We start from the raw sequence: 15,696 nt of genomic DNA, 5'->3' as shown, positions 1-15,696 counted from the left end.
ATAAATAAAAACAATATATGACAGGGGCAAAAAGAAGACTATAGTTGCCTTATCACTAAGCCCCGTAATAAATATACCGTAAATTACAATGCTAATAAAAACCGTAAAAGTTACATATGCTATAAATTATTTTTTTTTTATTAACGCTTAAGTTTACTTTACTTACTAAAAAGACCAACAATAAAGAAGAAAAAACAAACAAACAAAAAAAAAAGACAAAACAAAAAAAAAAAAATAAATAAACAGAAACAAGACTAGAGACAAGATTATTTATCATATTTATGTATTTGAATAAACAATCTTAGTAATAAGCAATTATTAATACTAAATTATTAATAATAGTACTCTCATTTTAAACGCCTAAGAAGAAATTTAGTTCATTGTCGTTTAGTAAAAGATTTTGCTTAAGTTTAGTTTTAAATTGATTAAGCGAAGAAAGTGTTTTAAGATCATTATTTAAAAGTGTATTCCAGAGTTTTGGTCCTCGGTTTGTGATTGAGTATTTAGTGGCAGAATAGTAGGTTTTGGATTGAGTATAGTTATTATTTGAAAATATTGTGCTGTATGTATGATTTATTTTTTTAAATAAAGAGTTGAATAAACATGGTGCCATTTTTTTATCAAGTTTAAACATAAATATAAGAACATGATAGAGATTTAATTTATAAACATTTAGAATATTAAGTTTACTAAAAAGTATTTTTGAATGAGAGTAGCGATTTTCATTTGTAATAATCCTAATGGCGTGTTTTTGTTAACATAGAAGTTTACTTAGCTTTGTAACATTGGTGCTGCACCAATCAATGTTAGCATAGTTTAGGTAACAGTGTATAAATGAAAAGTATATGTATTTAAGACAAGATTGGTTTAAGAACTGTTTAGCTTTATACAATATACCAATATTTTTAGAAACCTTATTCTCAATAACACTTTTATGTTCTCTCCATGTAACATTTTCATCGAAAATGTTACATGGAGAGAACTTTAACGATATTTCCCTTTTTATTATATTTTTATCAATAAAAAGATTTGGAAGTTTAAGTGGAATAGTTTCTTTTTCATGAACACGATGGAATAAATTGTATTTAGTTTTAGTAATGTTTAAAGATAATTTATTGGCTTTAAACCATTGGGTTAGGTTATCAAGTTCTTTGTTAACTGTTAAAATTAAATATTAATGTCTTCATGAGAATAAAACAAATTCGTATCATCGGCGAATAAAGTTGTGTTTAAAATATTAGAAAATTTATATAAGTCATTGACATAAATTAGAAACAAAAGGGGCCCTAGAATTGATCCCTGGGGAACACCGCATGTAATAATCATATTATCCGTTTTACCACCATCGTAAGAAATATATTGCTTCCTATTAGACAAGTAACTTTTAAACCAAGCCAAGTTAGAATTTTTGATGCCATAGAACTCGAGTTTGGACAAAAGAATTAAATGATCGACAATATCAAAGGCTTTACTTATATCTATGAAAACACCTAAAGTATATTTTTTTTCATTGAAACCTTTAAAAATATCGTGGACAAGATGTAAGATTGCGTGATCAGTAGAATGACCAGATTTAAAGCCAAATTGTTTGTTGTACAAAATATTATTTTGGATTAAGAAAGAATAGAGTCTATTATACATAATTCGTTCAAGAACTTTTGAAATACATGTAAGAACAGAGATCGGCCTATAATTTGTAACGTCACTAGGATCGCCTGATTTGAAAATAGGGACCACCCTAGCAATTTTTATTCTTTCTGGAAAAGCTCCCTCTTTTAAAGATAAGTTGAAGATACACAAAAGCGGGATTGTAGTCAGTTTTATTGAATTTATAATGATGTTACCACTTATATTGTCGACACCTATACTTTTTTTGGGCTTAATCGAAGAAACTGCGCATAGTAATTCTTCTTCGGTTAGATTATCATTAGGCATAATATTAGTTTTATGAGAGACTAAGTATGCATCAAAGTTGATCTTAGAGGATTCAATTTTTGATGCTTAAGACGGACCAATATTAATAAAAAATTTATTAAGTGCTTCAGCCACTGATTCTTTTTCTGTAACATAGTTGTCTTTGAATTTAAGAATTTTCGGAAAATTATTTCTTTCTGGATTATTTTTACCAATAACTTCGGTAATTATGCGCCAAGTACTTTGAGGATCATTTGAATGCTTTTTTAGTTGATCTGAATAGTAGTTTTTTTTTATCTTTTTATAATTGACTCAAAGAGTCGTTTGTAGTTTTTATAATTGCTTTCGTTACGTAGGGTTTTTTTTTAAGAAATTTATTATATAATCTTTGTTTTATTTTAGAAGATTTAAGGATACCCTTAGTTATCCAAGGATTTGATAACGTTTTTGATTTAACTAATTTTGTAATTTCAGGAAATGCTTTGTTATAATATTTATAATATTCTCATATAAATATATCGTAGGCTTTATCAGCGTTTAGATTCAATAACAAGTCATCCATTTAACACTTGATAAAAGGTCATGAAAATGGTTAACTGAAGAGTCGTTTATTATTCTTGTTTTTATTTTTTTATTTTTTTGGCAATCACTTTTATTATATTTTTGAACAACAATGAATATGGGAAAATGATCAGAAATATCTGTTTTAAATATTCCTGTTTTTATCTTTATATTTATGAAGTCATTGGTGATAATTTGATCTATCGAAGTTTCACTTTTGTTGGTTATGCGAGTAGGTTTGTTGATGACAGGAATGTAGCTATTTTCAAAAATGACGTTAAAAAATTGTTTAATGTTTTTATTTGAGTCATAATCCAAAATATTGAGGTTCAGGTCACCAACCATGTAAACAGTTTTTTTTTAAATATAATTATTTTTAATGACATTTTTAATGTGGTCTTCAAAAACTTTTTTAATGTGGTCTTCAAACACTAATAGAACCTGAAGGTGGTCTGTATAAAGCATGGATTATTATATTTTTGGAGGTTTTATTAACGAGTTCAATGCACAATGACTCATAATCATTAGTGGTTGAACTTAAATCTGACTTAACTTTGTACAATAGTGAGTTTTTAATAAAAATACACTAACCCCCGCCTACCTTGCCCGAGGTCCTAATTTGGTGAATCACTTTATAATTTGGTAAATAGAAATTATAATTGTTCTCGATATTTTTATCATCACATCATGTCTCGCTGAGACAAATAATTTGAAAATTCATATTAACTTTATACAAAAATTGTTTTAATGAATCAAAATTTTTTTGTAGACTTCTAATATTAACATGAAGAATAGAGAACGAGTCGTTCTCCATTCCTTCAATTATATTTTTTGAATTTACGTTATAATATAATGGGTTAATATTTTTTATTAAATCGTTGTTAAAAAAATTAATATCCGGATCAGAATGTTTTTTTAAAAGTATTGATTTTTTAGTTAGTAATGAATTAAGTTCAAAGTTTTTTAAAAGAGGATCGTTAGCCATCTTAAATAATAGTAATATTAAAATATAGAATATAGTTTTTAATAGCTGGGTTGCTTATTTTTAAATTCTTTAACAATAAGTTTGTCATAAATAATAATTGAATATTTACCATTCTTTCGGTGTAACTTCATTTCGTCCACTAATTTTTTTCTTATTTCATTTGTTTCGAAAGAGAAATCTTCATTGATGTACGTTCCGGAACCTTTAAGCTTATTAGCAGCATGCAACGCTTTAACTTTGTCCTTATAATGAAGTAATTTAACGACTATTGTCCTTGATTTGTTACCACCCTTTTTACCAGTTCTATGAGCTCTTTCTATATTTATATTACTTAGAGAAAGATTGTTTTCAAATAAACTTATTAGGGGAGAGTGTGTATGAAAGAGCCAGGTTTTGAAGGAGCCAATACCATTATTTCTAACTTACTGGCATCCGATCCTTATTTATTTAACTCATTGTGTAACAACACTGGATACCTGTAACCCACAAAAAATGTACAGTTCTACTAAAATAAATAGCGTCGTAAGGGAGCACTAAAGATTTTGAAAATGAAAAGTAATTTTTTGGTGGTTTACTTATTTATTTTTAAGATTAAGTGTAATGTTTTATATGATAAAAGAAACATGCTGCATTCTTATATATATATTTGCCCTTCATTTACACAAAAAATATGAGATTAAAGCTTTTGTCAAAATTGTTTAATTTAAGGTTAAGTATTTAAGCAAACAATTTTTTGAAAGAGCCGACTGTTTATGCTATGAATAAGCCGACTTTTTTATTTACTTTTTTATTATACTTAAATAATCGTTTTGCGCTTTAACGACTTCATATATTTTTCGTAATGCTTTATTGAGCTTATTCTATCGAAATTAGTTGTTTTAATGACTTTTCCTGAAGTTCTAAAACATAGCTCCGTTTAAATTTAAAATAATATTTAATAAAATTTTTAAAAGTCAAAGATCTGAATAAAGTCATTTTTTTTTTAAAGGGTAAATAATTTTTTAAAACTTTTTTTGTATTGCTTGATTCATTTTATTATATTCTATTATGTATTTATTATATTATTATGTATTTTTATTATTATGTTATTTCATTATTCTCATTCTCATTTAATTTTTTGATTTTGAATAATTTGTAAAACTATTATTAAAGCTGTTTTATCATTTGTTTTATCATTGATTATCATAGAGTTATAAAACTTTAAGTACTATCTGATTTTGAGAAGTCTATTTAACAGTTTAGTATTTTTAGAGGACTTATTGGTGTTCAAAAAAAAGTTACGGCTGATAGTCGTTCGAAAAAAGTTACGGCTTGTTCATGGCACAGAGGTGGCTCTTTCATTGACACAATGTTATGAAAGAGCTGTTTTCTTTCTTTTTTTAAAACAGGTGTATGATAGATTATTAGCATTGTTATCCGATTTATTTTAGTTTTAAAATATTACCCAATAATGTAATTATTGAATTAAAAAAAGAAAAAAGAAAAAAATTTATTACAATTGAGTTTTTTTCACGCCATTTTAAAACTGGCTCTTTCATACACACTCTCCCCTACTTTTTTTTCAGTGTCGTCCCAATTTTCATTTTCGTTTTCGGTAATTCCATCAATTCGCAGATTGTTTCTCCTAAGCCTGTCCTCCAATTGCTTTAACTTTATATTTTCACCTCCACTAAGGCTATTTTTATTGTTAATTTTTTTTCCAGCTCAGTTACTTTTTTTTCTTGAATGTCCTGTGTGACCGTTAAACTTTCTTCTATATCTTTATTTACATTTTCCAAGATTTTCATTCGTTCGCATAATATTTTAAATTCGGCTTTTAACTTTCCATTTTCCTTTTCTAACAAATCGCATTTTTCTTTTGAATTATTTGCTTCTTTTAATAATATGTCAATTCTGTCATTTGTTAACTTTAGGTTTCCAGATATAATTTTTAAAATGTCTTTTTGTTGTTTTATAAACATTTCTTGAAAGATTTTACGAACCATATTTATTGATATAAATAATTCATCTGTTTCGATATTAGAGTCGTTATTTTTCTTAAAATCACTATTATTTTTCTTATCCATTGTAATAGATTATTATTAATAGATAAATATATATTATAATATATATATTAATAACTTACTTTTTGAATGAAAACTTTTGATGCGGATAATGAGAAATGTTAAAGTTTAATACTAAAAACTTAAAAATACTAAGTAGTTTTTTCGTTTAAATTTTTACTCTGCAAAACACGTCTTTTCATGGAAAGTTCATTAAAAATATATATATTTATACCAAAAATTGCGTTATTTTCAACATACCCAATCATCTTATCTAAGGAAACCAGTTTCCTAAGATGAGCTTTTTAGAACTTAAAAAAAACTCAAAGTATTATAAAAATAATCACAAAAAAAAAATTTAATGAAATCTTCAAGGACTATACTTAAATAAAAAGTAACTATCTTAACCATAAAAAAACAAAACAATAATAAATCTTTCCTATCTCTAAGAAAGTTAACGATACTATTTTTTGAAAAAATTTTTACTCTTGAAATACCAAAATAAAGCTCCGCGGAGAATAACTTTAAAAAAACGCGCTTTTCTTAAAAAAAAGTTGCATCTCATCTTGAGCGTCTAAAAACGTATCATCTTAAGCAACTTCATCAAGTACTATCATAATTTAAATAGCATGACACCAGCTTATGTATTATCTCATATAAGCCATGGAATTAGCAGTAGATAAGCATAAAATATTGAAGATGTAATAAATTTTTGATGATCTTGTTTCGTTCTGGCGTAATTACAAAATATTAAATGATAAAAAATTATAACGGGGATGGTAAATTTTTAACAGTAAAACAATCACAGAATATTAACTATACAACCAAGAAATTAAAATTTAAAAGAAAAAGAAAGTAAAATATAAACATACTTTAAAACTTTATAACTCCTAAAATATATATTTAATGAGCCTAAAATTTCAAAATACCTTTATGATTCAAACCCAAAGGGACTGCAGATTTTTTTAATAAAAGGGACAGCAGATTTTTTTAATAAAAATTTGTACATCAAAAATCGCGGATAAAAGCAATGGAAGCAAAATAAAAATCAATTTTTCATTTCAGATAATTATTCCAAACTTAAAAAAATATAATTTATTTTGTGTATTTCTGCTACAGTCCCTCAAGTATTTGTTATGAAGCACACCCTAAAAATTTCAAGTTGATTGCTTTTATACCTTTTAAGAATACCTATTTAAAGTTTTTTGCGATAAAACTTTAAATAGGTATCAAAAAACAATTCTGTAAAAAGCACATTTAAAAAACATATAACAATATTTTCCAATATTTTTCTGATGGTAAGATTTTTCACCTTCTACACGCTTTTCTTTATTAATAAATCCCTCTTTGACAACTCTCAGCATTTTTCTGTCTTTTTTAAAAGCTTCAGAAGATTTTCTTTTTTAATGGTGCTGATGGTGGCTGTCTATTTTCCACAAACCATAATTGCAAAAATATCCGAATTTGAGATTTAGAATCTCAAAATCTTTTGAAAAACAAGACATTCCATCATTGAAATGTATAACAGCTGAAGTTACACCAATATCTAAAACTTCTTTGTAAACAAATTTTTTTTTTTTTTTTTTAGATGCCCCAAGAAGTCCTAACGGTCTTGTCACAGAGTACCGCGGAAGTGCATTTAACCAGGAAGTTCACGCCTCCTTCCTTACCATGACGCAAAAATATGTACCAAGCTCGTTTCAAACCTGGATCTACTGCTTATTCAGCAAGTGTTCTAACCACGGCCGCACAATAAATGCATCTTTAGGGCACCTTTCCAAATTATTTGATTAAATGCTTCGTTTGAATTTTGGGTAGTACCACGTACAATTAATATCTGCTTGCTTGCTCTTTTAAACTATGACTTTTAAGTAGAAAGTATAAAGGTTTTGACACACTATCAAATTTTTAGGTTTCAAAAGCAATTCAGAACTAAAAATTTAATATATATGACTAAAAAGACTGGAAATCACCGTTGCTCGGGGCGTTGTGTGTATTTTGTGGTTTTATAAACTACAAAACTATATGCTCGAATAAGAATTGTTTACAAAAAAGTTATTTATCATTACAATCTACAATCTCTGGCCTACAAGAACTGATTAATAGATTTCGGACTTTCTGGTTTTTGGAAAGAGCAATATTTCCAACAACGTTATTTAGATTAACGGAGCTTATAGTTACCTTCAAAATAAATTAAAACATCTGGGTTTCCAATGGGATAACAATACAACATTGTAACACTCCAAAAAGCAAATATAAATAAGCGTATATCTCAGTTCCAATTGGTTGCAATAGCTCTAATCGACAGTGGGAATTGTTACTGCCAGCCGTCAACAATAGTTCATTTGTACAATACCTAAACTGTGCCGAAGCTTACATATGGTCTTGAGCTATGCAAATATGATATTAGTTTTTTAAGCAAAATAGACGCTGTTGGAAGAGGAGTCTTAAAATTATTTTTCTGTATCTCGAAGTACAGTAAAAATTACTTACATTCGTTTTTTAAAAGGATATTTCGACTATCCTGCTTAGGAACAAAGTTCCTAAAAAAATCTTTTTATCAGGCTGTTAAAAAATCAAACTTGCTATTCACTGATAATCAATCAATTACAGGCAATACAGAATAAAAAGTTCTTTACAAAGGAAGTGTTTGAAGCCTACAACACACTTGGTTTAAACTTCGTCTTGTGCATTTAATTAAATTCACGCAACCTATCGACCTGCAAGCTTATGTTGTGTCAATATTGAAAGAAACCTTCCAGTTTTGGAATTTGAAAGAAAAGAGAGAGTTGTTTAAAATTTTGATGGAGGAGAATGTTCCGAGATATCTGATTTGTGGAAAACACACCGGCTGGTTATTAGCATTTAATGCTAACAACTGCGAGGCGTGTCGTTTTAGCTGATTTTAATTTAATCGGTGATTATTGCATTATAATTTATTTTACCTGTAACTTATCGCCGGGTGTGAAAGAGAAAATATAATTACTAAAAAATTAGTTATAGACGATACTTCTCAAGGTATTTATATAATGTTTTAGTAAAACTTTTAATTTTTTTCGTTTAAGTTTTATGTGAAAGGTGATTTCAAAAATGTAAACAATAAAAAATGCGAATTTTTCAAGCATCGAAAAGTTGTGAACCCATGAGATCCCACTAAGTTATATTTTGAATGTTGTTTATTAAAGTCTATTCTCAAGATTCATAAAAAAAAAATGCACTTTTTTTTTCTCCCCCATTTCTATATAAAGTATATAATTGCGTAAAAGTTGTATTATAAGGACTTTTAGTGAACGTAATTTAATTTGGTACATTCTTTGCATATTTTACATTTCTCTGTAGAACTGAAATAATTTAGCCTAACTAATTTTTTTTGATTCAAATTAACTCTGTAAAGTTTTATATACCACTTCTATATTAACTATTAAAAACATATGTTTATGAGTTTTTCAATTCAATCTTATTACATTCAAACGTTCGCAGAAAGATTATTTTTACATTCAAACGTGCGCAGAAAGATTATTTTTACATTCGAACGTACGCAGAAAGATTATTTTTACATTCGAACGTTCACAGAAAAATTATTTTTACATTCCAACGTTCGCAGAAAGATTATTTTTACATTCGAACGTCCGCAGAAAGATTATTTTTACATTCGAACGTTCATGGAAAGATTATTTTTACATTCGAACGTTCGCAGAAAGATTATTTTTACATTCGAACGTTTTTGTAAAGTAATTAATTATTTGCATGGAAATTTTTGAAATTTTGAAAAATGAGTTATCATCAGGTTTAGATGACCAACTTGTTACAATCGCAGCTGTGTGTAAGAAGAAAGAGCTTGTTTCTAATTTTCAAAAGATGCTGAAAAAAACTTAAAAAAGTCTTGACACATGTAAAATTTAAGTGGAAAAACTGCAAGCAAGCAAAAAAAATATTTTCGAATACACATGACGTTAAAACCCCTAACAAATCGCGAGGTTAGAATTATTTTGTTCTATCTCCCCAAATCAAAAAAAATTGAGTCAATTTTTTTTCTTTTTATAGATAATATTATTTTTTTATAAAGAAAACAGTTTAAAAAAAATTTACTTACTATACCTGACACTGCATTTTGTTCTATCTCATTAATCCTGCTTATAAATTAAAAATATAATGTGCTATCTCCGTTTTATGTAATCAAAAGTTATTTATGTCAAAAAGGTAGATGCGGAAGTTTTTATTAGAGAAAAACAACAACAAAACTTTAAACGTAAAACATGCACCTAAAACTTGAACGCAGAATGTGAGAAAGCAACTAAGACAATCTGATCTGCCGTATAAAAATAGAAAGGGAGAAAATGTTTCATTCAAGTCTGTAACCAAAAAAAAAAGATTTAAATTCTTACATGAATTTACACAACAACTAAATACACACAAAATATCAGTGATGAAAAATGAACACGTGTATTTGTTGATTTTTGGTCTATGGACAACATGCAAAAACTGAACTGAACGACTTTAAGAAGAATCTTAATCAAACTATCAATAAAATAGTCATTTTCCCATCGCTTTATGTTAGTTTTTGATATGTTACCCAAAAATCAGAGTAATTTAACAAAAGTTTTGAACCAGGGAATTCTAGTATACAAAAGGTTGATTATATCAATAGTCAATTTTACAGAGCACTCACCGTTGAAGTATTTAGTCTCCATGGTGACCTATTTCTCCATGGTGACCTATTCTCCATGGTGACCTATGAAATATTTGGTCTCCATGGTGGTATATATTTTCTGTCCAAAATTTTTAATTATAATTTCAAACATTTTTCAGCTATTGCAGGCTATTTGAATTTAAAGATTGTTTCCCAAATCTAGATAAAGGATCTGTAAATATTGCATTTTATAAGAGTGTTTTAAATTAATTTATTTTATTATCAAAATAATAATGTTTTATATGTTATGTTGTTAAATGGGCTTCTTACTGAAATGTTATATTTTTAATGGACTAACCAGAAGTACTGGTTAACTAATTATTCTTTAAGATATCTTTTTATTGTGCAATGTATTTTAGATGTTGTGCAATTTATTTTAGATGTTATGCTTTTAGAACTTATAACTAAAGTTTTATTTTGTTGTGAAGATCTTGGTACATACTTTAGATAATATAATACTTATCTTCTCTGTAGAATTAAATTTTAGACAAAATAGCGTGTTTATATTATTTGTTCACTAGTGTAAAATAAGATTTTTCTCTAATAAAACAGGTATTACCTTACAGTAATTCAATTTTTAAAATATACAATCATCTTGCCACGATATATATAAAAAATACTAGTTTGTATTATATTTTTTAACAGAAAATGGAGATAGAACAAAATAACACTTTGTTTTATAAAATAAGTGTGAATTACATTGTTCTATCTCAAAATCAGGGTGTAGTAATTCAGACACCTGCACTTTAAATATTTTAATACAATTTCTTTGAAAATGTGGTAGCATGTATAGAAAATTAATCCGAATCGGTTTTGTTTGCGTTTTTTATGTTATTTGATCTGCAGGTCCTCGAGACAAAGCTGAGTTGTTTGCTAAAAACTTTTCATCAATATCATCCCTTGATTCCACTAGTTGCGTTTTACCTGATATTACCAACAAACAGGTTGATCCATTGCTTGACATTCATATCACTCCAGCTTCTGTATTTAAAGTGATTTCCTGCCTAAACTCTTCTACAGCCTGTGGCTCGGACAACATACCTGTTATTGTCTTGCAGAAGCGTTCTCCGTAGCTGTCGTCTTTACTCTCAAAACTATTCAACAAGGGTTCCTCAAGGTTCTATCCTTGGCCCAATACTCTTTCTAATTTACATTAACGATCTTCCAGGTATTCTCACATCTAAGGTGGCGTTGTTTGCTGATGATACTACCATTTATTCTTGTCATGATAAAAAACCAACACTCTCTGATTGCTTGGAGGGGGCGTTTGAGCTTGAAAAAGATCTCACTTCTGCTACAGCATGGGGCTCACAGTGGCTGGTGAACTTCAATACAGATAAAACTCAATTTTTTTCAGCAAATCGTTATCGCAGTAATTTAGATCTTCCTATATTTATGAACGGTGATGTACTCGATGAGTCATCTACTCTTCATCTTCTAGGATTAACTTTTACTTCCAATATTTCTTTGAAACCATATATCAAATCAGTTGCAAAATTAGCATCTGCTAAGGTTGAATCTTTTTATTGAGCTCGTCACTTTCTTACTTTGGATTCTATTCTCTATCTCTATAAATCTTAAATCCGGCCTCGTATAGAATACTGTTGCCATATCTGGGGCGGGTCTTCTAATGATGCCCTTTCTCTTTTAGACAAGGTGCAAAAACGCATTGTAAACATAGTTAGCCCTTCTCTTGCAGCCAACCTCCAACCATTATCACATCGTCGTAATGTTGCTTCTCTTTCTCTTTTCTACAAATACTATTATGGGCACTGCTCTAAAAAGCTAGTGTCTACTGTGCTATCTACTAAAATTCATTCTCGTGTTACTCGTCATTCAATTAAGTCTCATCCTTTTTATTTGACTGTTCCTAATTACTTCAAAAACGCTTATTCGTCTAGTTTTTTTCCTTGAACAACAGCTCTTTGAAATTTGTGAGACTCAAGTCCTAAAAGCACTCATTTAAACATAGCGTAGGAATTTATGACCAGGAAATGTGTTGTTCTTTATTTTATTGCTAACTATATTTTTAAATAGTTTAAATTTAACAAAAAAATTTCTTTACTTTTTATTAATCAATAACGTCTTTAAATCAAGAAAAAATACTGTAAATATTCAATCAAATTGTTTTATATATAACTTTACAGTTTTCAATAACTTGGCCAATTTAATAAATATAGAAAAATGATTGAGTCAATATCTATTAAATATTGACTCAATTTAATGGATATTGAAAAATGTCCTATCCCCTTTTGGGATGGGGGTGCAAATTATGTGAAGCTATAAACAAAGCTTGCTACGACAATGAGCATCAATATGGTTAGAAAATAACAGGATAAAACAGATTAAAAAATTTCTGAAAATAAATAATCATAGTTGTTACTTAAAAAAATATATAATTTTAAGTATAATTTTATATAGAATTAATATAATTTTGTTATATATATTAAAAAAACTCAAAAAACAAATTTTTATAATCTACTTCACAATATTTTACCATGAAATTTTCCATAACAATTGCCTAAATAAAACATACCATTTTACTTATTGATTATAAAAATAACTTATCTTTTTTGAAAATTTTCAAAATATCGAGAAATTTCCAGAAATTTTCCCGAGTTGAAAATTACCTAGTTTTTATTATGAATAATCAATATTTAGTTAATTAAGCTATTTAACTAATTAATAAAGAAAGCACTAGGAAGCATTTTTTTAACGGCGAAAGGCTGAAAAATAGAAAAAAAGAAAAACCAAATAAAAATAGAAGTCTTACAAAAAAACAATGAAGTGAAAACATTGAAATTATTAATGGATATAAATTGAAGAAAAATATTAAATAAACAGAACAACTAAAAGCAAAGTTAACATGAAAAATGTTCTTGAGATATTCGAAAATAAGAAACTTTAATAAGTTATTAAAAAGAAACAAATAAAAAATAAAAAAAACTTTTAATTTCCATTAATTTACTTTGTTTGCATTGTTTAGATTATCGTGTATTTTTGTTTACTGTTTATATTGTCGCGTGATTTTGTGTTCGTTTATATTGACGTGTTCATTAGGGCGGGTCATACTTTTTATTTTTAGAGTTGCTAACCTGGCTATGGTCTAAAAAGTTGCTCTAGGTGCTACTTATTGTAAAAAGGCCAAAAACATTTAAAACAACAGGTGTCTTGTACTTGCAACTTTACCGCAAAGATTTACCCTTTAAAGGCTTACAACTAAAAATATAAGAAATTAATTTAACACTTAATATAATACAAAGACCATATCCATGGCTAGCGCAAAGAAGTATATTTTTGGAGGTGTTATAAGCATTTTTTGCTTACTATAAAAAAAAAACACAAAAAAAACATGCACCCCTTAATTTCTGCCCTGTCAATGATAAGGGGATGTTATCGACGTCGAAACATAAAATTCACTTAAATGGTAAAGTTCTAGATATTATAAGTTTAATGAAACAATATAATGAAACGTAATTTACAAAAAGTCTGATTTACAGCTAACACTAGGTAGTTCTGTTCTTGATGCAGTACACTGTAAAATCATTCCATGTCGCGATTCATGTCCAAAAATGGTTGAGCTTGCTGCAGAGATATTTTGGATAGCACGCTCAACTGCCTGAGAGTGACAGGGTATACCAAAAATGAAATCAAACTGACAGTGTTTAATTTTTTCATCCTCAATAGCTGCTAGCAATGGTGGTGGTGTGAGGTTAGCTGTAGTCCAGTCAATCATATCAACGTCAAAGTCAAAGCATTAGCGTTTAGCTTGATACTTGACTTATCAAAAATAACAGTAGAACTACACGAATTACTTCTCAAACTAATTATTTTTTTACAACAAATGTCGCACAGAATCATCATTGTCACAAACACCAGAAAGAAGAATGTTTTCGGAGTGGGCAATGTTTAAGGAGTTGTTGCTCTGCAACACAGGCTCTAATATTTTCCAATCTTCTGCTCCAAGCTCATGACACTGCTTCAGCAAGTAAAAAAAGTTCTTTGCACCATCAGCGCAAGAAGGATGACTCTTGATATTGAACCATGAAGAAGCGTAAACATTTACTATAAAGCGTACAATTTTGTATAGTGATGGGGAACAGACTTCTTTTGACATATACAATCTCAAAATTCTGTTTGCTTTTGTCAGCCACCTAGCATGGTTTGAATTTCAACGCATTACGTTCTGTAAAGACTTAATTTCATCACTATTTATATAACCTTGCTGCACTGCTAAGCATGCTCTAAGAAGATATTTTTGATCTGTACTTAGATTGTTCTTAACCTCATCATTAATCTCAACCACTTTTCTTAACATAGCTTTAAACTTTGAAATTGGTAAATCCTTCGGATCAAAGTCTAGCGCACTCATAATTACACCACTGGAACGACTAGGACCTCTTGTAAATCCTCCATTAATAGCAGAAATGTACTTCCGAAATGGTAGTTCATTAGCATGCAAGAGGCAAACAAGCCATTGCAGTGATCTTGCAACGCCTTTCTCTAATTTTTGAATCACACTATTTCGTTTGCCTGTATTGGTTACTGTACCGTTACAAACAACTGCTTGTAGCGTACTTGCTGAATTTGTATTTGCAATTATCGATAATATCTCATTTGCAACGTTAGCTGCTTTACTTGTTTCTGGTATTACATTATCAATGTAGTTATTATTTGGAAATGATACAATAATATAATGTCCTTCCTTTATGCTTCTACTTATACCAGACTTCTCAACAAAAGTCAAGTCTTTCTTCCCATCAAATCCAATACAAATTAATTCTTGTATCTCGGCATCATGCTTAGAAATTTGTTTCTGCCGCCAAAGACCTCTCTGATGTCTAAGTTTTGCAGGATCTATTGCAATTTCTGCTGAAAATAGCTTCATATCTTTTAGCACTGTATTCACTACAAGACAAGCATCTCTGTTACTAATCTTGCATCTGTCCGAAGCTTTGCACAACTCCGAATATTGTTTTATGTTTCTGGGTGCTGCAACACCATCATCAGGTTCACCCCTGGAAATTTCATGATCAAGAACTTTATCACCCATGTTTAGTTGAAGTCCTACGTCCTCACCACCATCATCATCAGCATCATTACTCATGTTGTTGTAGATAAAATTTATTTTTGTCTCATATTTTATTTCCTGATTGCGCTCAAATTTTAAACGTTTGACTGCTCTCATTTCTTTCTTCTGCAACATACCTGTAGCTTTTATATCTATAGCACCTATATACATTTTCCTTTCAGGTTTTTGGTTCAACCAGAAAGACCATTCTGTTGGAAATATTTTATGCGACAGTGGACAAATACATTGCAAGTTCTCTTGTATACCACTGTCAACACATTTACAAGTACATATAACAAATACAGTTTGTAATGATTTCAAACAGTCTTGGTAGTTGATGGATGTCTTCTTAGAACTGGGATATTTAGCAAAACCCTTGACTTTATTAATCAATTTCTTTATACGGTTGTCTACACTCTTTGTGTCAATTACT

The sequence above is a fragment of the Hydra vulgaris genome, chromosome 03 (assembly GCF_038396675.1).
Source record: "Hydra vulgaris chromosome 03, alternate assembly HydraT2T_AEP".
Classification (NCBI taxonomy): Eukaryota; Metazoa; Cnidaria; class Hydrozoa; order Anthoathecata; family Hydridae; genus Hydra; species Hydra vulgaris.
The sequence above is the reverse complement of the archived record's forward strand: the minus strand, read 5'-3'. Positions refer to the sequence as shown.